The following is a 26659-nucleotide window of genomic DNA, read 5'->3' as shown; positions in this document are numbered from 1 at the left end:
ACGTGTCCATAAAACATAGACGAAAATGCATTATCATAGTTTATTATACATAGGGCACAGCTACACATACTAATGATTTAAGTTGAAATATAACTTTCAGCAGCATTTCATTGTAATGCTTTCGTTTTTGTTGCTTATTCTAGGCATAGGCACCACATTTCAGCCCAGTGCTGGCGTGATATTTACAATGTAGACGTCCCGAAAGTGCTTCCGATTAGGCTTCAGCACCACGGACAGAGCCGGGTGCTATGACGATCAAATTCCGGTGCTGTTTTTTCTGGAATGTACAACCCCGCCGGTAAATAAATAAAGAAAATTTAAAAAAACGACACGCCTGGTTCTCAGCTCGTCATACGAGAAAAGAGCCATGCTTTCACGGTTCCAATGAATGAACTGAAAGCATGCCCGGATCCAGCTGTGTCGCCGACACCGAGTGAGCTCTGCATCTTTAAAACGGACCCAAAAAAAAAAAAAGAAAGCAGCAGAAAAACACACAAGCGGCTCAGTCATATCTGTGGGATGATAAGGACTACCTCTTTTTACTTTTGGAGAGAGCCAAGCCGTTAGGAGAGCATTCAGCATCAGCTGTTCAACACTGGACTCTCATTGCTGGAAGTCGGGGCTGAATCAGTCACATGACAGAACTGGAGGCAGAGAGCTAGAGAAAAGGCACAGCATTTCGACTCGCACCGCCATACTGTATTTTGAGCCATTTCACATTTTTATTGCAACATTTTACTCCCGCTCGGTGAGTACATTTCCAATGGCTTTTTTTTTTTGTAAGCATTTTTTGTCTTTTTAATTGACTCCCCCCTTTTTTTTATTTTTCTTCCTTTTGCTGGTGTTTGAATTGAGCATTGACATGGTGGTTTTCAGCGTTTTTCACGTCCAGGCTTCAAGTTTTTAGCATGCAGTTATTCTGATCGAGAGTGCCAAGAGGGTAAACGGGTGCGTTATCGGTCTTGAGAAAAAGCCTTTACTTGCTCGCAGTTTTGTTTCGAGGATCAGAAGCCAAGCAGGTTTTGTCAGTATTGAGATTTTTCTTGGTGGTTTTGAAATATTTTTATATTTTTTTTGTTTCTGTCGACTTTTGCTGTTGCTATGCTTTGGTTTGCATTTTGCAGTGTTGCTTGTTGCCTTCGAGTTTTGTGATTTTGGTGTCTCGGTGAATCTCACCGATCAACCCCCCTTTGCTTTTACTTTGTTCCTATTTTCTTTCTAAAAAAAAAAAGGGAATCATTTTTAAACCCCATGACGTTTTAACGTGACACTTTTCTTGCAGCTGAGCTCACAGGTTTGTGGTTTTTGTGTTTCTCTCTTTTTCCGATTTCGTTATACTTTTGCTGGTGGCAGTGTCAAGCATTTTTGGCTTTTATTTTTCTTTTTTACTTGATGATGCTGGGTGTACGAAGGGAGTTTTGATTCTTGGGAGAGTTCAATGCGTTTTTCTTTTCTAAGTCAACGAGGATGAACAGACATTTTCCCTCTTGCAGGTATATAATATGCTGTATTTGCAATAAAGAATGAGGTGACAGAAATATGCACCTGTGGCTGACGTGTTATTTTGTAAGGCTGGCCAAATTGTTTATTAGAGCAGGCATTCTTTTTCAATGTTACCTGAAGGTTACCTGCTGTGATTGATCTGTGCATACTGCCTCTTAAAAGTCAACAGTGGTGTTCATCAATTCAAGGAGATTGGAAATCACACGCAGGTCATTGGACCGCGGTGTTCTCTTTGTTTTGAGTTCAACAATCTTCAATACGTTCAAGCTGGGGAATATGTGTAAGTGGATGCATTCAGGATGCACCTAAGGACTGTAATAATCTCCCACAAAACAAAAGTATCTATCAATATATCGATTAGGAGGGGCGAAAATAACAATTCCATGTGCTGCTGCAGGTATTTCTTTAAACTGCAGTTGGCTAGCAAGTTGAGAATATAAGTAGGCAACAGTGCACCTTACATTACTTTACATTATGTCTTGGGCAAATATCTCTCTACACTTAAGTGCCTTTTGGATTTGTCAAATCAGATTTAGCTGGAAATGAATAGAGCTACTGACAGGACTGAAAGAGAACTTAATCCCTTAAGAGGCAGGTTTAACTTCAGATTATTGGTGGCAGCACAAAAATGCAAAAATGACTAAATAGATATGTCGTCCCTGAAAGGGATTTGCTTACCTGTGACGGGAACGACGATTTGGTGTGTTTGTGGAGGCGTCTCTGTACAGACAACAGGAAACTGTTCCCCTAAGAATTCCAAAACTTTACTCTTTATGGAAATTCAGAAACCTTACTCGACCTATTCTGGTCTATTATTGTGCTAACCTATAAAGATTTGTGCCTGTCTTTGATATCAGCTTTCCATTAAAAAAAGGGATTTAAGCTTGTGTAGCAGATGTCATCAATTAGTGTCCCTTGGATCCAGATTGTATGTATGCAGCTTAACAGGACAGAACAGAGGTTTTGTCAGTGGAATATTGTAGCTCCATAAAACATGCAAGAGCGGACCATTAAGTCTGAGTGTAGACCGTTAAGTCTCAGTGTCATTAAACAGGCTGCCACAGTTGATCAGAATGAGGTCAATCTTAATGTGGTAAAATGGAATATTGATAAATACTGGCTGCTGAACTCAGTGGGTAAACTTACATTTTTAATAAGGCCGGCTGATTAGAGCAATTAAGAAGAAACATTTTATCATGCACTGAAAGGCTGTTATCATGTATTGATTTCCTGCCGCCTGTTAAATCTATGCAGGCCATAAAGCAGATGTAGATAAAGCAACACGGGGAGCTTTTAATGCTTTTCACTTTGTGAGACTATTTAGGAACAGTGTGTCAGTGTTTGCTTGTAAGGCAAGCTCATTTGAGACAGTGAATTTGCCTTAAAACCAGTTAGTTATTGAAAATACGGAGTTACAATTTGATTCTGATCCAAATACTGATGTATGCATCATCAAATGTCACATTTAAACTGAGGTCAGTTCTCAAAAGATATCAGCAAATCTGAAAAAAAGGTGCCAAACTGAGTCATTATTCATAATGAAAGGCATGTAAGTGTTACACTAACAGCCAATTCAATTTACAACGCCTTTAGTTTTGGCCAGATAATATTTTAGAGCCCAAATGATATTTTCAGCAACTTCTTCTCCTTTCGGTTGTGTCTGCAAAACGATGCAAAATGCATCTAAATTCAATCAAACCAAAGCTCTCGCTGCATCACACCTTTTCAGCTGTGTGTAAAGCAGGTTTCAGTGAGAAACCCTCCATGCACATACCATTCATTCATTTCAAATCAACCCATCTGTTGGCTCTCAAGTCACTGCATCACAGCACATCGACGCGTCTTCACGCTCCTGGGCGAGAGGTTTTTTCTGCCACGCCACCACGGTATGAGCTCCCAGACATCTCTCCTGCAAAGTATTATGATAGCTTCCATTACGTCCTGCGGTGTTGTGTCTCCCCTCCAGGCAGGTTTTCCGTTATCTGGGCCAAGCCAGAACTGCACAGGAGACTTGCAGAGAGGTGTGATAGCTCATGTGCGCCTATACCTCTGCTGGAATGAATAAAACATCACACAACAGCCAGTTGCACGCACCAAGCATGTGCTTCACTTAGGGATGTGTGGGATTGCAGGCACACTTGTTGGTGTAAGTGGAGTTTCAATGTGACACACAAATGAAAACAGCTGTGCTTTGTGTAATCATTATGGGACGACCATGGAAACATGCATGCTATGGTCTCGATTGGTTGTGATTTCTCAAAGATAGAGTGTTCAGTCAGAATAAGAACTGTCACAGCTGAATAAAGAACCTCATTTTGAGTTTTTACTGTGAAGAGTTCCTGAGGATATTAAAACCTTTGCTTATCTAAACTTGAGAGTGGATGGAAGGGATCTTAAAACAGATAAACAATATGAGAATTGTTACTAATGCTTTATATCTTCTCATACCTGCAATTTTGCACAGTTCAGCTAAACCTGAACAAAACTACAACAAAATCTTTTTAACCCCAAAATGTAAGAGTGCTGTCAAAGGAAGGGAAGCCTTTATGTTGCCTGAAAGGCAAAATATGCTGTAGAAAACTTTGAAAAAAATACTCACTGCAGCTCCCAAAGCTTATTTTTTTGTATTCCCTTTTGTGTCTCTCATAAGGAAATTTCCACATTTATCTTGGCAGTTGGACAACCCAGCCGCTCCACACTCAGTTTTTGTTGAAAAGTTTTAAGAGTAATGGTGTTTCAACTTAACAGTATTATCATTTCAGAGAATGTTGGGGTTTTATACTGGGCTGAATAGAACAGTTTCTGATAGAAACAGGTATCAGAACAGCATCGCACACAGCTGAGCCTCTAAATCTGTTTAAACCAGGGATGTCCACATCCGGTCCGGTCCTGGAGGGCCGCTGTCCTGCAGGTTTTAGATGTTTCCCTGCTTCAACACACCTGATTCAGATCAACGCATCATTAGCAGGCTTGTGCAGAACTTAACAATCTTTTGAAGAGATCCATTTTTATTATTATTATTATTATTATAACCTTTATTTAACCAGAAAGAGATTAAGAACCTCTTTTTCAAGGAGGAACTGGCCAAGATAGGCAGCAGCAAATACAAAACACAGTTACAAATTACACAGATAAAAACACAAACAAATGAAAGAAATTAAATTGAATTTACAAGCAGACTATGAAAAACAAGTATATGTAGTGGAGTCGGCCTCAAGTGTCCTCAGTTTGGATTTGAAGGCACTCAAAGAGAATAGCCCTGTTAGTTTCCAGTTCTTCTGCAACATATTCCATGCAAGAGGTGCAGAGTAACCAAAAGCCTTTTTACCCAATTCACTACGGGCATATGGAACAGAAAGCAACACGTAGTCTTGAGAACGGAAGGAGTAAGGACCAGCACTTCTCTGTGCAATTAAGGAACAAATATAGGAAGGCAGTAGACCAAGTAATGCTTTAAGTATAAAAGTATACCAATGACTAAGTCTTCAGGTGGCCAAAGCAGCCCATCCAACTCGAGTGTATAACTCACGGTGTTGTGTCAATGGTTTACAGTTAGTAATGAACCTCAGAGAGGCATTATAGACCGTGTCAACCATGTACAGACATTTAGCAGAAGAATTCATGTATAAAAGATCTCCTTAATCCAACACAGGTAAAAAGATAGCAGCAACAAGTCGCTTTTTTTTACATTAATGATTCATTCCATCTGAACCAGACCTGCAGGATAGCGGCCTTCGAGGACCGGATGTGGACATCTCTGGTTTAAACAAACAGAAAATTACAATCCTAATGGTGGGGAGATGTATTGCAGGGCGGCAGTTTTAGCTCCTAAAGAAGTAAGTGTATACGAGCTGGAGTATCACAGTAAAAAACGTAAACGTTATCTTCTCGCTTCTTGCCTCAGTCCCATACACAGCCTGCCTGATCCTTCTAAGATGGGTGTTGAGCACTTTATTGACCTTTTCTGAGCGTTTTATTTGATAAGTGAGGGGATCTTACACTTTATATTCTGGGCAATTAAACCCATATCTGAAGAATTGGGGTCACGCTGCAAGACTTCCCCGTGTCTATGATGAGAATGTTTGGAGTTGGAGCGCGTCACTGAAATGAAACTCACATTCTTAGGCCTGAATGTTTTGATTATCTGCGTTGAGTCTGTGTTTATTCTTGTTCAAACAAAGGCCAGATAGTGAAGAATATTCCCTTGTTTGACATTCGTTTTGAAACAAGACATAGACAAGGAGTTGGTGTGCGTGCGCTCGTGGGTTTATGTGAAAGGAATGGTGCACAGCACCTTAAAAAGGGCCATTTAGGCAACAATTAGCTCTGTTTTCCTTCATAAAGAACAAACTCATTTACTGAGGAATGACTTTTTTTGTTTTTTTTCTGAGGGAAATAAGGCTCATTCTGTCTGATTAACATAACCTCACCAAAGGAGCTTGACATGTCACTTAATAATGTTCTATTAGACGTGCTTGTGGAGGAAATGGGATTTATTCTGTTGTCAGCTCATTGTTATTGATCCAACTAAACTGATAGCTTCCAGGCCACATCTGTCAGACTGAGTTAACAGATCCAATACAGTTTTCTAAGCGCACCTTCATCTAATTACACTCAGCAGCAGTATCACATGGCATCACGCCATTGAGAATTAGTTCTCAGATTACATGTGGATACAGTGTTTCTGCGTCACCCCTGACACGGAAACTGTATGTTTTGTTTTTGTGGAGTAACTTCAATAAAAATTCACATCATTGACTTGAGTTTTTTGCTGTAACATCTCTTCCCATCCTTTTGTAATTAAACTGCAATTTAAGGAAAATGCAATCTCCATTTTCTGTGCACAAGCTCGTTTCGTTAGACTGAACTTACTGGCAGATTAATGCACGTTTGTTCACATCTGTCTGCCAGATATCATTATTAAAGTTCCGGCATGATCGAAGGTCTTTTTGGAATCGTAGAAAATCTTGGCTTGTGTACATATGAAGCTATGGAAATGTGGCTAAAATGTCACAGCAGAATGCAACAGTGTTGCTCCATAAAGCTCCATGAATGTGATATTCACACAAACACAAGCTGGACAAGAGCAGCAGTCTGAAAACAAACACATTAGGCCTTTGCAGATGGTGACCTTCAAAAGCTGATTTTCTTTTTTTTCTATACTCATGTGTGAATTTGTTTTTAAGATCAGTGGTTGAAAACTGGAAAAAAGGAAAAGAAGATCAAATATTCAGAAAGGGTTCTGAACTTGAAATATTATCTTTAACCAACTGGAATATAAAGATACGCAACACATGGCACGGCGAATAACAGAGAAGAAGCTCTTATAGGTGCATTTGTAGGGGTTTAAATTGGTCTGTATGATCTCAAAAGGTAAGCCTTTATGAATTATTTTGGTATAGAGATGAGTGTAGGCATATCATGCATGGAAAACATGCAACTGGGGAGAGTGTCTGCGATCGTCTGCCTCTGTGTAAGCAGTTAAGCACTCGGTATGACTGACTGTCAGAGCAGTGGCTTTAGTGTGGTGACACGGGTGCATGCAAAGTCAACAACTTGATCCCTGCTCTTCAGACGCACGTGATGTCCAAATGGCTGTGTGTGATGTTAGCTTAAAAAAAATGAAGGCATAAGAGTGGCGTGGAGCCTTCCAAAGCAGGTGGCGGAGCCCTCCAGAAGCTGCAGAGAGGCAGCGAGGCTGATAATGTCCTTCCTAGATTACCTCAGAGAGTCCCCCTCTGGGTCAGCCTCAAGCTGGTTCTGCAGGGATCAGCTGTTCTCACTGTCACGGTGCTGGCATTAGCTGGCATCAGCCGTCTCTCACCTGCTCCTGGACACCACAGACAAACTCGCCAATTAATAAGGGCCATTTTTGCAAAGCGTTTTTTTGCTGAGCTGGCCTCCCGGACAGAGGTTCGGAGGAACGTAGGTTCAAAAGTCACTTACAGGACTACAGTGAGACACCAGACAAGCAAAATAAGGCAAAACAGGACACCTAAGTGTGGAAAAAATAAAAATCAAATCAAATCAAATTTATTTGTATAGCACATTTCATGTACAAAACCATTCAAAGTGCTTTACATAAAATAAAAGCATTGCAGCAGGGAGTGGAAGAAGCATTAAAAATACGTAAAAGAATATAAAGAGAAACAAATAAAATTATTAAAATTAATTTAAAAACAAGCAACAGTCCAGATAAATTAAAAGATATCGTGCAGATTTCATGCATAGAGCTGTTTTTAACCTGGATTTAAAATTGTCTACATTTGGTGAAAGTTTAATCACAAGACAGTACGAGAGAGAGAAAATAATTACCATGTGGCATAAAATGGCCGTGAAGAGATACAATATGCAAAGGACAGGGACACCAAACAATACTGGAAGCCAATAAGAGAAGGTAGTACCAAAGTGACAAGTGTTTGTTTTAGTCTTAAACAGAATTACTTCATTTAAAAAAAAGATCATAAATTAACTTTCTAAACAAATACACAAGTCACAAAACAACCATACGGAGGCACACAATGACCAAAAGGAGACACAAAACAACTACAAAGAGGCTCAGAATGACAACAAAGAGATACACGCTGACTGCGATGAGATGCAAAACGGCTTCGAAGAGACTAATAAACCAGAACTATACAAAGTTACTGTCAAAAAGAAGTGAAACAAAATGAAACAGAAAATGACAAAGTTCAAGACTGACCTCAAACGAAGACAAAGTAATGAAATGCATTGATTGTGTCCATCCTGCAGTGGACCACATCTGACACCAAACTTTACTTACAGACGGCAAACTGAAGGGACGCTGTGGTACTTTTAAGAGGATTTGATCTGATGAGTCGGGCGTATTTACATTAAACTCTCTCCTGGTGCTTAGTTCAACTCAAGGAATTAAAGTGGATTTGTTGAATCATTTTTTGCATATTTGTTATGTTACAGGTTTAATGAGCTTGTTTCTTTTTTTTCTTTTTACGTTTTTCTAATTAATTCAACAAAAATGAAATCTCCCATTTAAATTAATACTTTGGCTGAGTACCAATACCCTCCAAATTAAATTCAGGTACGTCTTGTTTGTTTTAAAAAGCTCACCTCATCAGTGGTGCATTATGCAAACTTATGTTATTCTAAATGAAGGCAAAAAAGACACTCAAATATGTGAGATGATGCAGAATTATGGGGAGAAATAGGCAAGCAAACTCTTATGAGGAAAGATGCTGAGTAATGGAGTAATAGAGCCTGTCTAGAAATTTCCCAAGTAGATATAAACTAAAACAGAGAATAAAGAGAGATATTTCCACATAGAGGCATCTTGACTCACATACTCATGAGGATCATGACCTCAATTTTCAGTGTCTGCCACTAGGAAAGCACAGGTGCATTCAAGTAGAGACAGCTACCGAGCTAGGAAGCTAGCTATTGAGTTTGTGTACCCCTGAGGGCAAAAACATGTCCAGCGAGTAAAGCTTTTATGTTTCTCTCCACAAACGGTTCACTCGTGGGAGGCTGGGGAGTGTGGATGATGGTGGGAGTGTATTCCGCTCCACATTCAAAGTTTGATTTATGCTGACGGGGAATCCTCAACAGACTGGAGCATATGGACAGACTTTGGGATTTTTACCCGGAGAGATTCAGTTAGTTAGATATCGTTTTGTTACGGAGAACTTTTACCGACTGGGAGAAGGAAAGTGGAGGAGAAATGGGCCATTTTTTTTATTTATTTATGGCACTAAAATACTGTCCCAGCACTTGGTTTAGTTTGCAGGATGGAAGACAAAGGCGTCATTCACTGGTGTGTGCATGCATGTCCATGCAGATGTGTGCTACTCTTTGGATTGAGGAAAATAAATGAACAAAAACATCTGCTGTCTTAAATGAAGACCTGCTCACCAGTGGGCTTTCAGGTTCAAGCACAACTCCAATCATTAAAGGGAAATTCGTTTTTTTCAAACCTGGGCCTTATTTCTAGCATAAAATACGTTCATCTACTCAAAAAGTTAACAGTTTGGTGAAAGTCGGCGTTCTTCGGAAGATATTTAGATCACTGGAGATCCTCGTATGTCCATATAACGGGAGAGAACAGGGCAGAGACAATACAGCCTCTAAATAAGGCATTATCTGGCTGTGTTTCACCAATACTTTGAGACGAATAAATGAATGAATGAACACGTACTATTGCACTGTTAGCTCAGAGCTGCCGTGTTGTTGTTATCCGGGGCTATCGGGGGGCTTAAGGGAGCTTTCTACACACGCTTCTACTGGGATGACTTCATCGTACTCAAAGTCGTCGTCCACGTCGTAAAAATCTGATAAATATGCTGCCATGTTGCACAGAACCAGCAGCAGCAAACTCCGTGTGAAGTTACCGACTGTCACAGAGCACGGAGTAAATAAGCTGTGCTGCAGCGGCGTGCGTCGATGACGTCATCCCAGTCTGTAGAAAGCTTCAGTGCAATAGTGCGCGTTCATTCATTCATTAGTCTTACAGTATTGGTGAAATAAAGACAGATAATGCCTTATTTAGAGGCTGTATTGTCTCTGCCCTGTTCTCTCCCGTTATATGGATATACGCTGATCTCCAGTGATCTAAATATCTTCCGAAGGACGCCGACTTTCACCAAACTGTTATCGGTGAGTAGATGAAGGTATTTTATGCCAGAAATAAGGTCCAGGTTTAAAAAAAAACAAAAAACTTTCCCTTTAAATTTCCCACTAAGCACAAAAAAGCTATGAAACATGCATAACTTGTCATCCTGCAGTGAACCGCAGTCTATCAGCTGCATGTGTAAATGAAGCTTTATATTGATTTTTACCCTAGTTTTTGACATTGGACATAAGTCTCACATCATTGGAGAATAAAACCCAAACTTGGATTCTGCAAATGTGAAAAGCCCAGCAACACAAAATACCAGGGAGAGTTTTAAACTTTTAAACCACTGGTTCTCAACCTTAAAGTCTTCATGCAGAACATGTGTAGTTTTTTTCTATCAAAGCTGGAGCCTCTTACGGTTCAAATTATCCAACCATTCAAAAATAAAGAAAGCAAATTCAATTTTCTATCCTATTAAATCTCTGAATATTGGAACCACTGCAATAAGCCAACTTTTCCCCATTGTGAGGCTTTGGGTTTATCCAAACACCGTCTTCCTCCACTTAGTTTAGGCTCATTAAAACAAGGTGAAAGCAAAGATAGAGTCTCAGGTGTTCTCTTAATCTTCTAATTTATTCCCCCTTTTGGTTAAATTCTCCCTCATTACAAACAGAAAAATAAACGCTTCGCATTACAGCATTAAAAAAAAAGTAACAAATGAAATGGAGCAAACCAGCAGAGCAAAGGAACAAGCTGTGTGGGAGATATTTCCCTCACCGTCACATGTCAGGTAGAATGGCAGCGGACAGTTTGTGGCAGCCGACGCTGCAAAGCAAAGCTCAGCGGGGGTTTGAGTCTGAAGCCATGAAGCAGCAGGCACTGCCAGAGGATCCATGTCTTCAAGGGACAACTCAACAGTTTGGAGCATATTTTACACTTGAGTTGAATTAAAAAAGTTAACATTACTCTCCTGTTTGTCTTTCAAATATTCAGCGGCTAACAGCAATTTAGCTCAGCTGAGCAGTAACACTTAGAATTAAAGGGATAGTTCGCCTCTTTTGACATGAAGCTGAATGACATCCCATATTAGCAATATTATTTATGAACATTTTCTTACCTCCTGCTGCGTCCTGTGAGCCGAGTTCCGGCCTCGTTTTGGCGTTGATGAAAGTAGTCCGGCTAGTTGGCTGGGGCCACAAAAATAAAGCGTTTTGCTTCTCAAAACAATATGCGTTCAGAAGAGTAATACATTTGCATCACAAAATCGTCCCTCCAGAAAAAGTCAGACCTCACAATCGCTTGGCGCTATTTTCTCTCCCTTCGTATCAATGCGTGCTGCCGCCTGCCGACAGCCGCACCTGTTACGGTGTTTACTGCTCGGAAGCAGGGGACTGCTCGGTCTGCACTTCGGTCTGCACAGCACGCAGTGATACGAAGGGAGACAAAATAGCGCCAAGCGATTGGGAGGTCTGACTTTTTCCTGGAGAACGATTTTGTGATGCAAATGTATTACTCTTTTGAACGCATATTGTTTTGAGAAGCAAGACGCTTTATTTTTGTGGCCCAGCCAACTAGCCGGACTACCTTCGTCAACGCCAAAACGAGGCTGGAACTCGGCTCACAGGACGCAGCAGGGGGTAAGTCAAAATTCATAAATGATATTGCTAGTATGGGATGTCATACAGCTTCATAGGCGAACTATCCCTTTAAGTTCATCTTGTGTTGCTCTTTTCTCAGATAGCAAAACCTCCTATCAGCAGATCAACAGTAATTAACATGATATTTCTTTGTTACTCAGTCATGAAACTTGTGTTCAAGACCAAGTTCAGTTCATACAGTTGAAACTTTTGTTGCTTCCTCGTTGGGTTTAGGTCAAATCTTGACTCGGTTAGCATAATGGGTCAGACTTGTGTTTTCATGGACAGCCCTCTTTCCTTTTCTATCTGCCGTCATGTTACAACTGTCTGAGCTCGCCTCGTTTCCTTGAGCTCTGGGCATTACTGCTGCTTCACCTGCCAGCTGAGGAGCGCTGTGGTCCTCCACCGCGCATCCACATGTCAGCATCAGGGGATTCTGGAGGGTAAAAGTCCTCTAACCGAGAAGAGTGCTCGTTGACAGGTGCCATATAACACTGTGTCTCTCCATATTCTCTGCTCCATTATGTATCTCCAGTCTCACACATCGCTCCTCCCAGCCCAACAGCTTGTACATGCTTTAGCTTTTTTCTAAATTACGCAGTGGGTGGAGTTACATTTGAACAGATATGAGTAAATCACTACAAGGAAACACATGAGCATCTTTTACCAAGTGTTAGACACTGAAGAGCACACAGTAATTTGACTCAACTCAAGCTTTAACTGCACCTCGCACAGAAAATACGATAAAACTGCCTCATTAATTGCTTTTCACAGTTCAATTCTAAAGATTTCAATTCATCTGTATGCCCTTAAAGTTCTTCATCCCAAATGTTTGACACAACTGTCGGCAGTCTTTGCATCCAGAGAGCTAAAAGATAAAAAAGAGACTTTTTATTTCATCACATTTTTACATGTTTTTAGAGCCACAGGGTGCTAACTGCAGAGAAAAATCCATTTTATGTCAGTCTGTGACAAGGCAGCGGATGACGGCAAATTCATCTGACAGGAATAGATGTAAAGTTTAAAGCCAAAGCAGCTCAACGGCTCTGTAGAAAAAACCCAATTCACTGTTTCTACTATAATACAGTGCAACATCTGCGTTGGTTTCCACATCCGTTACCGCCCGACACCTGTCAGTGACATCATCGGGGAATACAAACATTATTAAGCAATCAAGCAGACACATTACACATGTAAATGACATTAATTGCAGACACGGGTTTGAAATATTCATTCAAATTAGCCACATCATTTAGGCATGGATCTCTTCCCAGCGAGTGCGATCACTGAACTAATTAGGTCAGTCAATGCAAGTTGAAACAATCTGAAAAGCAATTTCACTTTCCAATTAATTCTAAGCAAAGAGAATGAAAGCAATATAAGATGCAAATGTGTGAAGGAACAGGAAGGACGGGAGAATAAACGCAGACTGACACAAACACAACTTAAACCTGAGCAGTCATTCTTCAGGGGTTTTTTTTTATGTGCCGTCAGTTCTGGAAGAGCCGGTTGGACCCGTGTGTCACGGCTGCAAAAACATAAGTATTTATTTGTTCAGGTACAAATGGTAACCATAACTCCAGACTGTTTGTGAGTGCACAAGTTTGTCCTCATAATAAGGAAAAAAAGACTAATAAGCTTTGGATTTCCTCATATGGTGGAAAATTTGGCCTTTTTGAACTTGTCCTTGTTATTGCCTTTCAAAAACATACCGGTAAACCAGTAATACCAGTTATTTAAGACTAAATGTTCTGTTCGGCTAATATCAGACTAAGGTTTAAATGTAAGTGTAGTTATCTGCATCTATTGCACAAATCCTAAGCAATACAAATCCTTTATGAATGGCTGAAATGCCATATAGTATTCATTACTATAAGTGGGTAGCCGGGTGGAAAATTAGATTTGCGGTGACTTAGTTACTTAAGAGCAAGCTATTTGTATTTGAAGATCCTCCCTGTCATTCTGCAGCATTTTGCAGCACCTGCAGGAGCCCAGTTGGAACAACACGAGCTTTGGAGAGGGCCCTTAAAAACAAGACTCATTTCAAACTGAAAACACACGGAAAACTTGACAAACAAATTAAACTTCCCGGGGCAGTTACTGTGTATGTGACCGGAAGGATTTAGACAAGAATAACCTCAAAACCACGAGTTATGGGACATGTCTGCCCCTGTCCGTCAGCAGTCTTCACGGTGTTACCATGGAAACATGACTGAGTTCAGAGTTAGCCTGTGGGTTTGTGGAGGGAAAACTTGAAATATGTCATCTTTGTTGTTTTATTAGAATGCTCTGCTGGTCAGGGAGCAAATATTAAGACTGATAAAATGCTACTGACCAGATTAAATTGTTGTTGTGAAGCCCAATCCTGGAGCTGATGGTAAAGTTAGCTACAAAGCAATCTTCCAGACAGTCATTTTAGCCGATAAAAATGACAACCGGTGACCAGAAATGAGAATCGAGTTCTTGTTTCTGTCTGTGCGAAACTAAAGCATCACTGTGACAAATCTCCAACCAGTTCAACTGTCCTATAGTAATAAAGACTAAAATGAGACGGCTGCGGAAAACGTGATAAGACTCCCCCACAGAGGCCTCCTGCAGTTCTTTTGCCTTTCGTTTCCTCACCTCTCCCGTTGTATTTTTCTCATTCTCACTTTCCTCTTTCCCACAGCGCCTCCTCCTCACAGATCTTACCAGAAACCTTCAGAAAGACAGCTGCTTTGTCCGTTCATTCAGTAATTACATTCCTCTGCCAGCTCTCTTTTGCAGGCCGATTATTTAGCTGTCTGTCGCTTTCTCTTTATCCGCTGCCAAGCGATTTCGTCCGCGTTTAGCTCTGATTCAGAAGCTCACATCTCGTGATGTCACCCTAACTTTGTTCCAAAGACAAGAATTCAACATGACCGACCGCAGGATTTTCATAGAGGAGGAACAATATTTGCTTGATTATAAATGACACGAATCCAAACAACAGTAAGTGCGGTGAACTAGATTAATTCAAACAGAAACATCTGGAAGATGTTTTCAGTGAGTCGTTGCAATGAATCACTTTAAGTCACCTCTTAAGTCACGGTATGAATTCTTGTTTCAGCTTACAATGAAAGCCTAAAGTTAGTTTGCAGAGAAATGGGAGCAACTGCCTCTGGGTCTTTTTTCTTTCCTTTCTTTTTTGTTTCTCCCTTTTAAGTCGGAGCATCAGCAGCTGTTATAGCAGATGGGCAAAGCATCAGCCAGTTCGACTCCATCCATTTCAATGGAGCCACACAAGAATCAACACGTCCTCTCCTGTCTCACTCACCCCCCGGCACCGCCATCATCTAAGCTGACCCCCCCCCCCCCTTTCTTTTGTGGAGGACGCAGCCTCGCCGTGCTTTGATTTCGAGTCACAGAATTTTTTTTTTATCTTTATCAATTGGCTTTATTTATAACTCACTTCATTTTTGCTGCCTCTGCTTGCCGACAGCTATATGAGCTAAATTAAATGGAAAAGGAAAACACAGGAAAGGAGGATTTGATTGCAAAAAGAAACGTCACGTCAGTTGTTTGGGAGCATTTCGGCTACAGTCAGGATAATGTCAATTCCATTACAAAAAATAGTTGCCTGCAACATAACTAATTCTTTGATCATTTAAGCTCGTCTGATCAACAGCTTTATCTAAATAAAGCCGTCTAAAGATTTTCAGAAAAAGTTAAACGTGTCTACTTCAACCTTTTACTTCTCAACCTCTAAAGAAAATTACTGACTTTGTTTTCATCAATATCATGAAGAAACGTTTAACAATTCATGCAGATGAAGCTGTCAAATAGAAAGAGTTCACATTCCAAAGCACTCTGCAGAAAGATGAAACCCTGCAGTGTCATGTTGTTCCAGTCGTGTTCGCTTGAAAGAGGAATTCGTTCCATGAAGAGTTCAAGTACATATTTGAGATACTTGTGGAGGGAGGTGTGTTTGATATACAACAGGATCGGGATTGGTGTGATGATTCCTCTGGACCCTGGGCTGTGGTGTGGAATCTTTATGGACTGGACTTGCTTCCCATAAGCGCCATCGCATCCCATCTGATTGGTATCTGGGGAGTGTGGAGGCAGGATTAACACCTCTGGGCCTTTGTCTTGCTCTTTCAGCCCTTCCTAAGCAGTTTCTGCAGGGCTGCCCACTAATACTGTAGGGCAGAGCTACATCTGAAAAAAGGTTTAGGTGGGCGGCAAGTGTCAAATTAACATTGGTATGAATGCTTTTGGCATTGCATTGTGACAAGATGGGCAGCGGTACCAACTTTGGCTGGCAGGGGTTTACATGCTGTGGCTAATCGGTCTAATTTAGACAGCATAACAGTGACATACGTAGTTTTACTCTTATTAATTCAAGTAAAGTTTTCCTCCTATGCTCACATTCTTTCATTTTAGCGCATTTCGAAGCCTTTTACTGAATGGAAGAACAAAGAAGAGCAGCGAGGTGCTGTGGGAGGGTGAGTGAGACTCAAGCTGCGATTAAAAGTTAAAGGCAAGGCAGAGATGTTGAAAGAAACACTGCTCTCCATATATGAATCTGCACAGATAAACATTTAAAAAGCACAGTGTGTAATATGTTATGCTTTTAAAGACATATTTTTCCTTTTTAATGCATGTTCTCTCAAAGATTACCGCCCTCCGCCCTGCTGTTCTGCATCAGTCGAGTGGTGCATAAAACTGTCTGGTTTCTTACTGCTGGGGTGATAAAGACAAACAGTGTGAAAATTGATTCGCCGCATGTGTACATGCACACCAAGACTTTTATTAATTGGACCTCCCTTCAGTGTAAAAACTGCCCTCATTCTTGGTGGCTCGGATGCCACAAGATGTTGGACACATTCCTCTGAGACTCCCCACATTGCTCCACATGATTTCCTCACTTTCATGGCGTTGAGCATCCTTTCAGTTGCATCCCAAAGGAGCTCTATTGGACGAAGTTTTGGTGATTAGGGAGCCAAGTGAAGTCTGCCTTGTGACTTGGTTCATTAGTAGCCATTAGAAAATGATAAATGTGGTCGTAAAAGAATGCTCATCAACCACAATACTCGAGAAGGCAATCAAAGCATCACTCGCTGGTATAAAGGAGCCCAATGTGTGCTGAGAAAACATTCCTTTTACACCACCAGCAGCGGGCTGAGCTGTTTACACAAGCCATGTTGGATCAATTCAGTCATGCTGTTGAACCCAAATTCTTCAGACCATGCTGTGTGATTTCATACAACTGTCCGTTTTTTGTTAGCCTGTGCTGACTGCAGTGTTCCTTTTCTATAGCTGGCTGGCAGGAGTAAAACCCAGCCGGTCTTCTCCGGTTGGCGTCCAGGCTGGATGTGTTCATTCTGCAACACTTTCCTGCTCATTACACTTGTAAAGAGTGCTTAGCTATCAAGACCTTTGTGTCAGCCTCAAACAGTTTGACCTCTCTACCCCAACAGCTGTCACCAACAAGATTTTCCATTGCTGCCCACTGGATGCCTTTTTGGATTTTCTGCATCATTCTGAGAAAATGAGACTGCGGCTGTGAAAATCCCAGCTGTATACTCAAAGCACTTTCCTCATTCACACGTGAACAGTAACTAAAGCTCATGACCTGCACCAATGTTCCCTCTAAGCTGCGTGCCTGCACAATCGCGTGCTGCTCGCACATTCTCAGCGCACAAGAAAATCTATGCAGCGCATAGAATAAAATTCACCATAAACGTATTAATTAATATCTAATATTAGACCTAATCTAATCTAATTAATTGGACCAATAATGTGTTTTTCTATAGCATTTTTCAATGTAACGCAGTGAGTGACAGGTGTTCAGCCAATGATACGATACGGTTTACTTACGCTATGCAGCCAATCATAGCATTGATAGTGCTTGCATATGTGCCCTGCCCATACGCGCCGTGCAGGTTAGCTAGCTAACAACAGATGCAACCCCTTATCATGGCGAAACGAACGGGCAGCGCCAGTCACATCCACTCAACAAGCCAAAGTAAAACAGAAATGCGGTTCTTTTAGGATGGAATGACTGTCTGAGTATGTGCAAATAGAAGAACAAGCGGTGAAACTGGGTGAGATTTTTTTTTTTCGAGTGAGAAAGGTCTGCTCTGCAAAACGTGCAGCGAAGCCAAAGTACCAAGTGAGCTTTCGGCGGGAAAAATGTGGACTGAATGGAAGTTGGACTACCTCAAGCGTCACATTCAGCAGAAAAGTAATTTGAAAGCCAAAGCATGACTCTCACATATAACATATAACATACTACACATCTCATGAACAAGACTTTTGTCATTTTCATTTTAAGTGGGCCAAATCGCTTATATTAAAAGTAGGGCTGGGCAATGATTCAAATGTTTAATCTAATTAATGACATGATTTCCCCGGCATTTGTACACAAAATCCAAAAATGAATCCAAAAGTAGTGTATAGCTTTTAGCATTTAGTTTTATTTTAAATGTGCTGCCATATGAATGAAAGTGCCATAACATTTGTTGTGCCAACACACTTTTAACATCAGCATTTTTATGTAGTTTTTATGTAGAAGCCTCGCTCCACTGTCTGTTTCCTTGAATGACTTGCTGGTATCAGTTGTGTGTTTTGCCTTTAAGTGATATTTTAGACTGGAACTACTACGCTGAGAAGACAATTCAACTTGGCAGTGTTTACAGATGACTTTGGTTCTGTCGACTCCGCCGTCTGGAAGAACTTTAAAATGAAAATGGCCGAGTAAAAGTTCCGTACCCTTCTCCATGTTTGGTGGATCCGCCGATTACTTTCTCTTCCCGTTCCGCAGCAGACAGCAACAGACTTTTACAAAATAAAAGCCTGTGAGCAACAGACTTTTACAATAATAAAATAAATAATAAAACCTGCCTTAATGCGCAATAAAACATTTATCGGCGTTAAATAATTAACGAGTTAACGCGATAATAACGAGTTAACTCGCCCAGCCCTAATTAAAGTAAACTAATGAAAATTGCTGCTGTGATTTGATTCTTTTAATAAGCCATGTAACTTGCTATGATCCAAGGTTTTGAACAGGTGTGATACTGGTGTGTGGCCACAGCGTGCACATCTGATGTTGCTCACAGTGGTCCTCAGTGTGCTCAGGGAGCTTGTGTGTATGCCCAGACACATGAAAAATTAGAGGGAACATTGCCTGCAACGTCTCGCTCACACATGGACATGTCGAGCCAGTGAGAGGAAGTGGAGGTCACCCTTCAGATACAGGTTCTTAGAGGAAAAAAACACTCAAAATCCAATCATGTTAACAAAGCTCTTCCAGTTGATTTCAATTCAGAAGCATTTGGAAATATCATCAAGTTTTCAGCTCATGGAAGTCTGCTGCTAATTGTTTGGATTAAGACTACACTGGTGCAACGTACAGACAACCCAGTCTCACGGCAAATTGTGTAATAGCTACGTTGGTCCACGAGGGAAAGGGTTATTCGACCTATTCATTTACATTGCCTTGCAACCAGCTCACGTGACTATCGAGTTTCCCTCAGCGAAAAAAAGAAAATGGCCGACTATCGGCCTATTTTCTGTGAAAAACAAAACATTTTAAGAAAGCATCTACATTTGAATGCATTTCTAGTGAGAACTATGCATAATATTTTCATAATCTTCGTTCAGGGAATGTAGACGATCTTTCGTTTATTAGTTTCGCCGAAGATTCTACCGTCGTTAAGGTGGTTGCTATGGACGTTGCTATCTCTACGTCACCGACCTGCGCCGACATCGTTGGTACAGAACAATTCAAAGTGTGTGGACAGGAATCATCTTGTTTTTTCCTTTTTTCGTACATACGTACTTCTCTGAAATAATTTTAGAAGGAATTCTGGGGTTCTTGTTCAACCTGGACCGTGTTTTCATCAAGACAGAAGTGGATCGATACTGGGCGAGAACACGGTCAACCGCTAAACAGCTGTGTCTGACAACATTATAGTGAGGATATCTAAAAATCTTTTCATTTATGAATATTTAGCTGATTTGAATTTAATTGTCGTCCATATTTATTTAGCTAAAGTCTACAGAGGAAAGTCAACTCTAAATTATAGGTTATAGGGTGAGGAGGGAGAGGAGTGACAGCCGGAGGCAGGGTGAAATTAAGCAAATATAACTACATCCTCCTGGTCTGCAGCAGGTGTCTCTGCTTTTGGAACAGCAATTCTCTTCACAAAAAGGCGAATTAGGTTTTGTTCTCCTGTTGTGCTGGCAGCAGCCATCTCTGAACAAAATGCTCACTACCAACATTATTGTTTGCACGTCACTTTATGTTGGAGCTTTGGTAACGTCAACATTGTTGAATTTGGCAACGCGCCACCTTCAACAAAGGTAGTTTAATTGATGTCGTTTGGTGACACATCCACACATTCCACCGTTTACTTTTAGAAATCTGCGTTTTATGTTGTCAGACTGTGTGAAATTACCCAAACCATTTCAGGGCAGATGCCTTTCCTCTCCCTCCTGCACAGACTGCTGTCTTGTTGGCAGTGAATGAGTCACTGCAAGGCTTTTTGTCAGAGTTACTTCACTATAGATCCTTTCTTTTGTGTTGTGACAAACATATGAGAGAAGCTTTCAGCCTAAGCCTGTTAGTGCAAACACAAGCCTGGCTATTGCAATGCAGCAGGGAATTCACTCACTGGTAGTATCACAAATACTTTTTGTGCATATACCCAAGTGCATGACAACAAGTCCAGAAATACCAGTTTTTCCTCCTAAATAGATGTTGTGTAAAGTTTGATTTATGTGCATATTTCACTTGCAAAGTGGACCGGAGTTTCACACTGAATCTGTTAGCAGAGCAACGCTGTAGCTCGGTTCGCTCCCAGAGCTTTAAAGACAGCTTGACATTTAGGGAAATACGTGATTAATGAGAAAATTCATATAAAGGTGCAGGAATTACAGTTGGAAGCTACTGGCAGCACATATTAGCATAACTTAGACGGCTGTGTTCGAAACCGCATACTTCTCCTACTACTCCTACTACTCCTACTAACTTTTTGAGTTAGTATGCGAGTTTGAGTAAGCGAGAAGTTCCCGGATGCATACTAGATTCTCTGAAATGTTGGGTATGCATCATGAGGTTACTACTCATACTCAAACTACCCAAGATGCAACGTAACGTGACGTCGCCGATCGTCATTTCCTGTCAAAACGGCAGTTTCAAGCTAGCTACAACGAGGGTAGGTTCACTTCCTGTTTTCAAAACAAAAGCACCAATTGTATCGTAATGGCTTTCCCTATGATAAAAGGCAACGGGTATTTTATTTTGTGAAAATAACCGGAAGTGCATTGCTCACTATGGCTAGCTTTAGTAGCACCGAATTCGTGGGAACAAAATTGTAAATAGCGGGTATTTTGTCAGATTTTCAACACGTTGGGGATCTAAACAACTACTTTCTCGCCTGCAAATGTTTCAAATGTTGCTAAAGTTTACAGAGTTTAGAGCTTGAGGCCGGCTGATTTCGGCTCTGGCAGTAGCGAAATGCATTGTGGGTAAATGCTCTGCATACTGTCTGATCGATGAGTATGCAGTATGGAAGTATGCCGTATACAAGTATGTAGTATGCGGTTTCGAACACAGCCTTAGCCTTATGTCTCTTAGTCTGATATACTTCAATATTGCTTCTTGATTCTCATATGACCACAAAACTTTTATACTTCTGATTCTAAGAATAAACTGAAAAAGTTTGTGTGAATTATAGAATTTTACTGCTGCTGGTGGAGGACTTTGTTACCTTTTAACAGAGCACTGCTGGCTCCGCTGTCTTTATGCTAAGCTAACAATATCTATTTCAGGATTTTTGTCTAAAAATGTTGAGAAAAGAAAAGGTTTAAAACACACCTCACTGCATATTACTTCCCATACTGTTCCATGCACAGAATTATTATGATTATTACATGAGTGACAGGAGTGCAATGAAGTGTAAGAATACGAGAGCAAATAAAAACACAAGAAAGATTGAAAGGAAAGATTTCTCGTGGAATTTTTAAAGCTATACATTAATGTGAAGGAATACTCTAGATAAACTGGAGTCTTATTATATTTTCTGAGAGGTGTATGACCACTAAACCAACAGCCATTTCACCCAGGGCGGTGTAATGTAGCCAAGAGGAGGTCCAACATGTGCCAGAGGGGTTGTTAAGATGGACTTCGCAGCATTGTTACACAGTATGCAGAGTTCCATACATACCAGTAGATGAACTTAAGGTTACTTCACTTTTTAAAGGTAGGGTAGGAGATCCTGGATTTTGAGTCCAGCGAAGCTGCATTTTGAAACTACACAGGTAAAAAGTCCCAACCCTTTTCTTCACTTTCTTCCCGAAGGCACGCCTCTAGAGTACATGAACGCGCACGAGCACTAAGGTGCACAAGCGCTGTTCTGATAGCAGGCATCGATCGTTGCCGTATTTAGTATTTAGTATTTAGTATTTAGTTTATGCTAACTATACGTTTAATAATGCTAGGTGCTAGCCAAGCTGGCTCTAGTTTAGCTTCCTGCCAAGCTTCTGGACGTGTAATTCGTTCACGGAGCAGGGTACGCGCACAGGGGGGGGGAGGAGGGGGAGGGAGGAGCAGATTGCAGTTTGATAGACGGCATCAGTATCCAATCATTGTGAACGGTCCGTTCACAATGATTGGATACTGTTTTTCCTAGATTGTACGTTCTAGAGGCCACTAAAACTTTTCATATTTGTGTCAAAACTTTAAATTAATTGGTTGCAATGGGGGTGTGAAGAGTATTTCAAGCAATATGTAAAAAAATGTTCCAGAAAAAGATCCCCTACCCCGCCTTTAATGGTCACTGATTTTAATGTTGTGGCCGGTCAGTTTTTAAAAGGGAGTATGATGCTGACAAATCAGATGATTACAGTATTTGAGACAGATTGGTTTATAGATATGTAAATGTAAATGTATTTTATTTTATTTATACAGCCCTTTACAGACAATCCTTTCGGTGTACCAAAGTGCTTTACAACAGGTAATAAATAAAGAGAAGAATAAGTAAAAAACTAATAAAAAACAATAAAAGAACAGTGAAAGCAATAAAATACAACAAAATCAAATAAGATAAAAGTGTCGTCATACTACTGGGTATTAAAAGCAATCCTAAATAAGTAGGTTTTTAGCCTAGATTTGAAGATATGTAATATCTTATTAATTATTATGTATAATATAATATAATATAATAAATTAATATGTAAATATTAATGTGAGAAAACTTGCAGATTAGACAACTGATGAGAGCAAACTGATAAGCTCATCATCTATCCATCTATAAATGTACTGTTCAATCCAGGTGAGGATATTAGAAATGAAGATTTCAGTATAGTGATGATGAATATTACCTCTGAATATCTGTGAATTGTTGCCCAGTTCAGTCTCAAACCATGCTTTATTCTCTGCACAAAAAGGTTCACAATGTTGTATAACCTCAAGCTGAAGGTTCTTCTGAATCACTCAACTGTGGTCAGATACGGCACTTCCAGAGTCCATATCACTAAGCAGAGGAGTACTTAACTTAACTGCCTCCTTTGTGAGCTAAAAATGCTGAACATTTCAAAGCAGTGCTGCATCATGTGCTTTTGGATGGAAAATCACCACATCAGAAGCGACTGAAATACCACATGTAAACTCTCAAGATGTTTTTCCGTGGCCTTGTTGTGCTCTCTTCTCCTGCTTTGGATCTTTGCCGGTGTCACAGTAACGTGTCAGGATGTGTCATCTTGTGGAGGCAACACTTCTCAGAGGAATACGTCGCAGGCTTGTGCCGCTTACACACCGTCAGGAGTTTGTTTATTTTTAGACAGCCCCCTTCCACTGATTGTGTCTTGAGTGATTTAATAAGTGTCTAGAAATTTTAGAGAAACTTTACCGGGTTAGAGACGTCAACCTGGAAAGGCCAGCAGAGATTAGCCAAGTAGGAGGGGAACTTGACCTTTTCCCTGGGTTGACTGACGGAGAGAAAGAAGTGCCTTGATTACAGCCATTGTGTTCTCTTGTGTTTGATGATAATCACATATCCTGTTTGTTTGGATTCATAAATATTTCATGAGCTCCCATCATAGACTTAGAAAGAGGAGAAGATTTCCACAGTCCTGTTTCAGAGAATTACAACAGATCAGCAAGGTGGTGTTGCTACACCTGCTCAACAATACCAATGACAACTAATGAGTGATGTTTGTGGCTTTCTGCCCACAATCTTTCCAATTTTGAAACAGCACCAGCACAAGTGTTATTGAATGTTATTGGCTTTAAATCAAACTGATCTGAAGTCAAGTTCAATTCCACTTCTTGTTGTAAAGCATTCATTTGCGTCAGTGCCATTCTGTGCAGTCATCTTCTAACATTCTGAAATGGACGAGTTTTTAAGGAATAAAAACGCATTTATGGGGCTTTCTACTTAAGGACACCACTCTTCTATTCATGCTTTAAACTTGGGAGTAGAGTTAGAGGTCGGTTAGCTTCACTTAAAGTCTGAAAGAAGTGGCAACAGCGAGCCCAAACTGACGTCATCAGCACACAATAAAGTTGTGAGAAAACAAGTATTTGCAATGGAGTTACAAGATGCATCTTGATCAGCAGCTGTTGTGGCAACTTCCTGCAACCTGGCAAGAATCCAGAATGTAAAAGGATAATTGTTGCTGCACCTTATTCCCTGCAATTTTACAGTTTAGTTTGAGTGCAGATTAGACTAATTAGTTAATTAGTGAGCTTCAGAGGCCCATGTGTCCACTTGCTTCTCGTCTTTAAGCTAGTTGTAGTAGCTGATTAACGTGCCTTTATTGTCAACGCACAGACGTTGGTTTTGTCTTTTCAAATGTATTTGTGATCTCACAGGACTGTGTACAAATAGCACATCACAAAAACAAGATTTAGCATGTGTGTCTCATGTTGTCCGTCAGCATGGTTGCATGCAAAGAAGTTGAAGTTAGAAGTCGCAGCTTCTAATTTTCTAAGGTGGAGATTATTGTACATGTTATAGGCAAGGCAAGTTTATCTGTACAGCACAATTCAACAACAAGGCGATTCAAAGTGTTTTACAGATACAGTAAAACATTAGAAATAAAAAGCATGATTTAAGTGTTAAACAAAAAAAGAAAGAAATGAGAACAATAGATATAAAATCAGTAGTTAAAATGTGATTAAGTTTTGAAACTCAAGCTTCAGTTTTGGAGCTTTATTCAAACGCAGCTGAAAATAGGTGTGTCTTCAACCTGGACTTAAATACACTGAGTATTTCAGCTGATCTGAGGCTTTTTGTGAGTTTGTTCCAGACATGTGGAGCATAGAAGCTGAATGCAGCTCCTCCATGTCTGGTTCTGACTCTGGGAACTGATAGAAGACCGGATCCAGATGACCTGAGGGGTCTGGAGGGTTCATACTGGGTCAGGAGGTCACTGATGTATTCTGGTCCTGGACCATTCAGAGCTTTATAGACCAGCATCAGAACTTTAAAGTCTATTCTCTGATGAACAGGCAGCCAGTGTAAAGACCTCAGAGCTGGACTGATGTGCTCCACTTCTTTGGTCTTAGTTAGGATTCGAGCAGCAGAGTTCTGAATAAGCTGCAGTTTTTAGGTAGACCTGTAAAGATGCTGTTACAGTAATCAAGCCTACTGAAGATGAATGCATGGACTAGTTTTTCCAGGTCCTGCTGAGACATCAGATCTTTTAACCTTGATATATTCTTAAGGTGATACTAGGCTGACTTTGTTACTGCCTTAATGTGTTTTTCCAAATTTAGGTCTGAGTCCATCACTACACCCAGATTAGAGCAGAATTCACTGCACAGACATTAAATCTGAATCATTTGGATGGTAATTTTGTCTGATGACAGACATCAGGCCTATAAAATTTGGTTTTAATTAGAACAGAACGAATGTATGGAAACACTTAACCATATGACAAAAGAAACAGAAATGAGAGCAGCTTTAGTGGGAATTTGGCTGCATTTAGAGTTGCAATTTACTGAGTGTACAAAAAGAGGTAAGATGGTCGAACTTTGGAGATAGTAGTGTCTCAGCTCTAGTTGAGCGAGTGTATACATTCAGTGTGAATTGATACCTTGGGTAGGTTAGTCCAGTTTTGAGAAGGCCAATTTCATACAATTTGGTTGGACTAACATATTTACATGTACTTAAAGGATAAGACCGTTTTTTTGACATTGGGCCCTTGATTTCACATTATAACATGATGTTCTTCTCACCCCTGCTTGTTGTTGGTCATTTGGAGCTGTTCCGAAGATATTCGCGAGGCGTCTGGCTGCTCTCTTGAGATATTCGGCCATGAAACGGTTTCCTATGGGCAAGCTTATACAGGCACAAACTATGCTGTTTATAATTTATTAATTACTCTACACCAGCACTGATAACGTGGAGGTGCGTCGCTTACTTAAAAAAAATCCGGGTTACCAATTTTGAATTTTAGCCGAATGAATAAATAGGCAGCAGGTCTGTGGGCTGCCTGTGGCAGTAGCACGACGATGACGTCAGTAACACCCACTTTACGACAAAAAAAATCAAAATTACAGTAACCCGGATTTTTTTAAGTAAGCGACGCACCTCCACGTTATCAGTGCAAGTGTAGAGTAATTAATAAATTATAAACAGCATAGTTTGTGCCTGTATGAGCTTGCCCATAGGAAACCGTTTCATGGCCGAATATCTCAAGAGAGCAGCCAGACGCCTCTCGAATATCTTCGGAACAGCTCCAAATGTTCAACAACAAGCAGGGGTGAGTAGAACATCATGTTATAATGTGAAATCAAGGGCCCAATGTCAAAAAACCGATCTTATCCTTTAAAGTCCTTCTATGGTCAGAATGACCTTTTTTTTCTCGTGTCATGTAAACGTGCTCAGAGTTATGACAAAATAATAAATCTTGGGAAAAATTCAATTCCCATGAGATCAAATTATGTTGGTGTATT

At 40.5% G+C, this 26659-nt stretch overlaps 1 protein-coding gene across 1 annotated transcript in view; it reads left to right on the top strand.

The window, feature by feature from the left end:
- Positions 1-579: 579 nt before the first annotated feature.
- ralyl (RALY RNA binding protein like) overlaps positions 580-26659 on the top strand; it is a 135410-nt gene continuing 109330 nt past the window's right edge. Inside the window, exon 1 of the mRNA XM_075452887.1 lies at positions 580-748. The gene's annotated coding sequence lies outside the window, so the exon portion shown is untranslated. The remainder of the gene's footprint in view (positions 749-26659) is intronic.

Source organism: Odontesthes bonariensis, chromosome 20, assembly GCF_027942865.1.
Source record: "Odontesthes bonariensis isolate fOdoBon6 chromosome 20, fOdoBon6.hap1, whole genome shotgun sequence".
In the NCBI taxonomy this organism is placed as follows: Eukaryota; Metazoa; Chordata; class Actinopteri; order Atheriniformes; family Atherinopsidae; genus Odontesthes; species Odontesthes bonariensis.
This window is presented reverse-complemented; position numbering and strand designations above follow the sequence as displayed.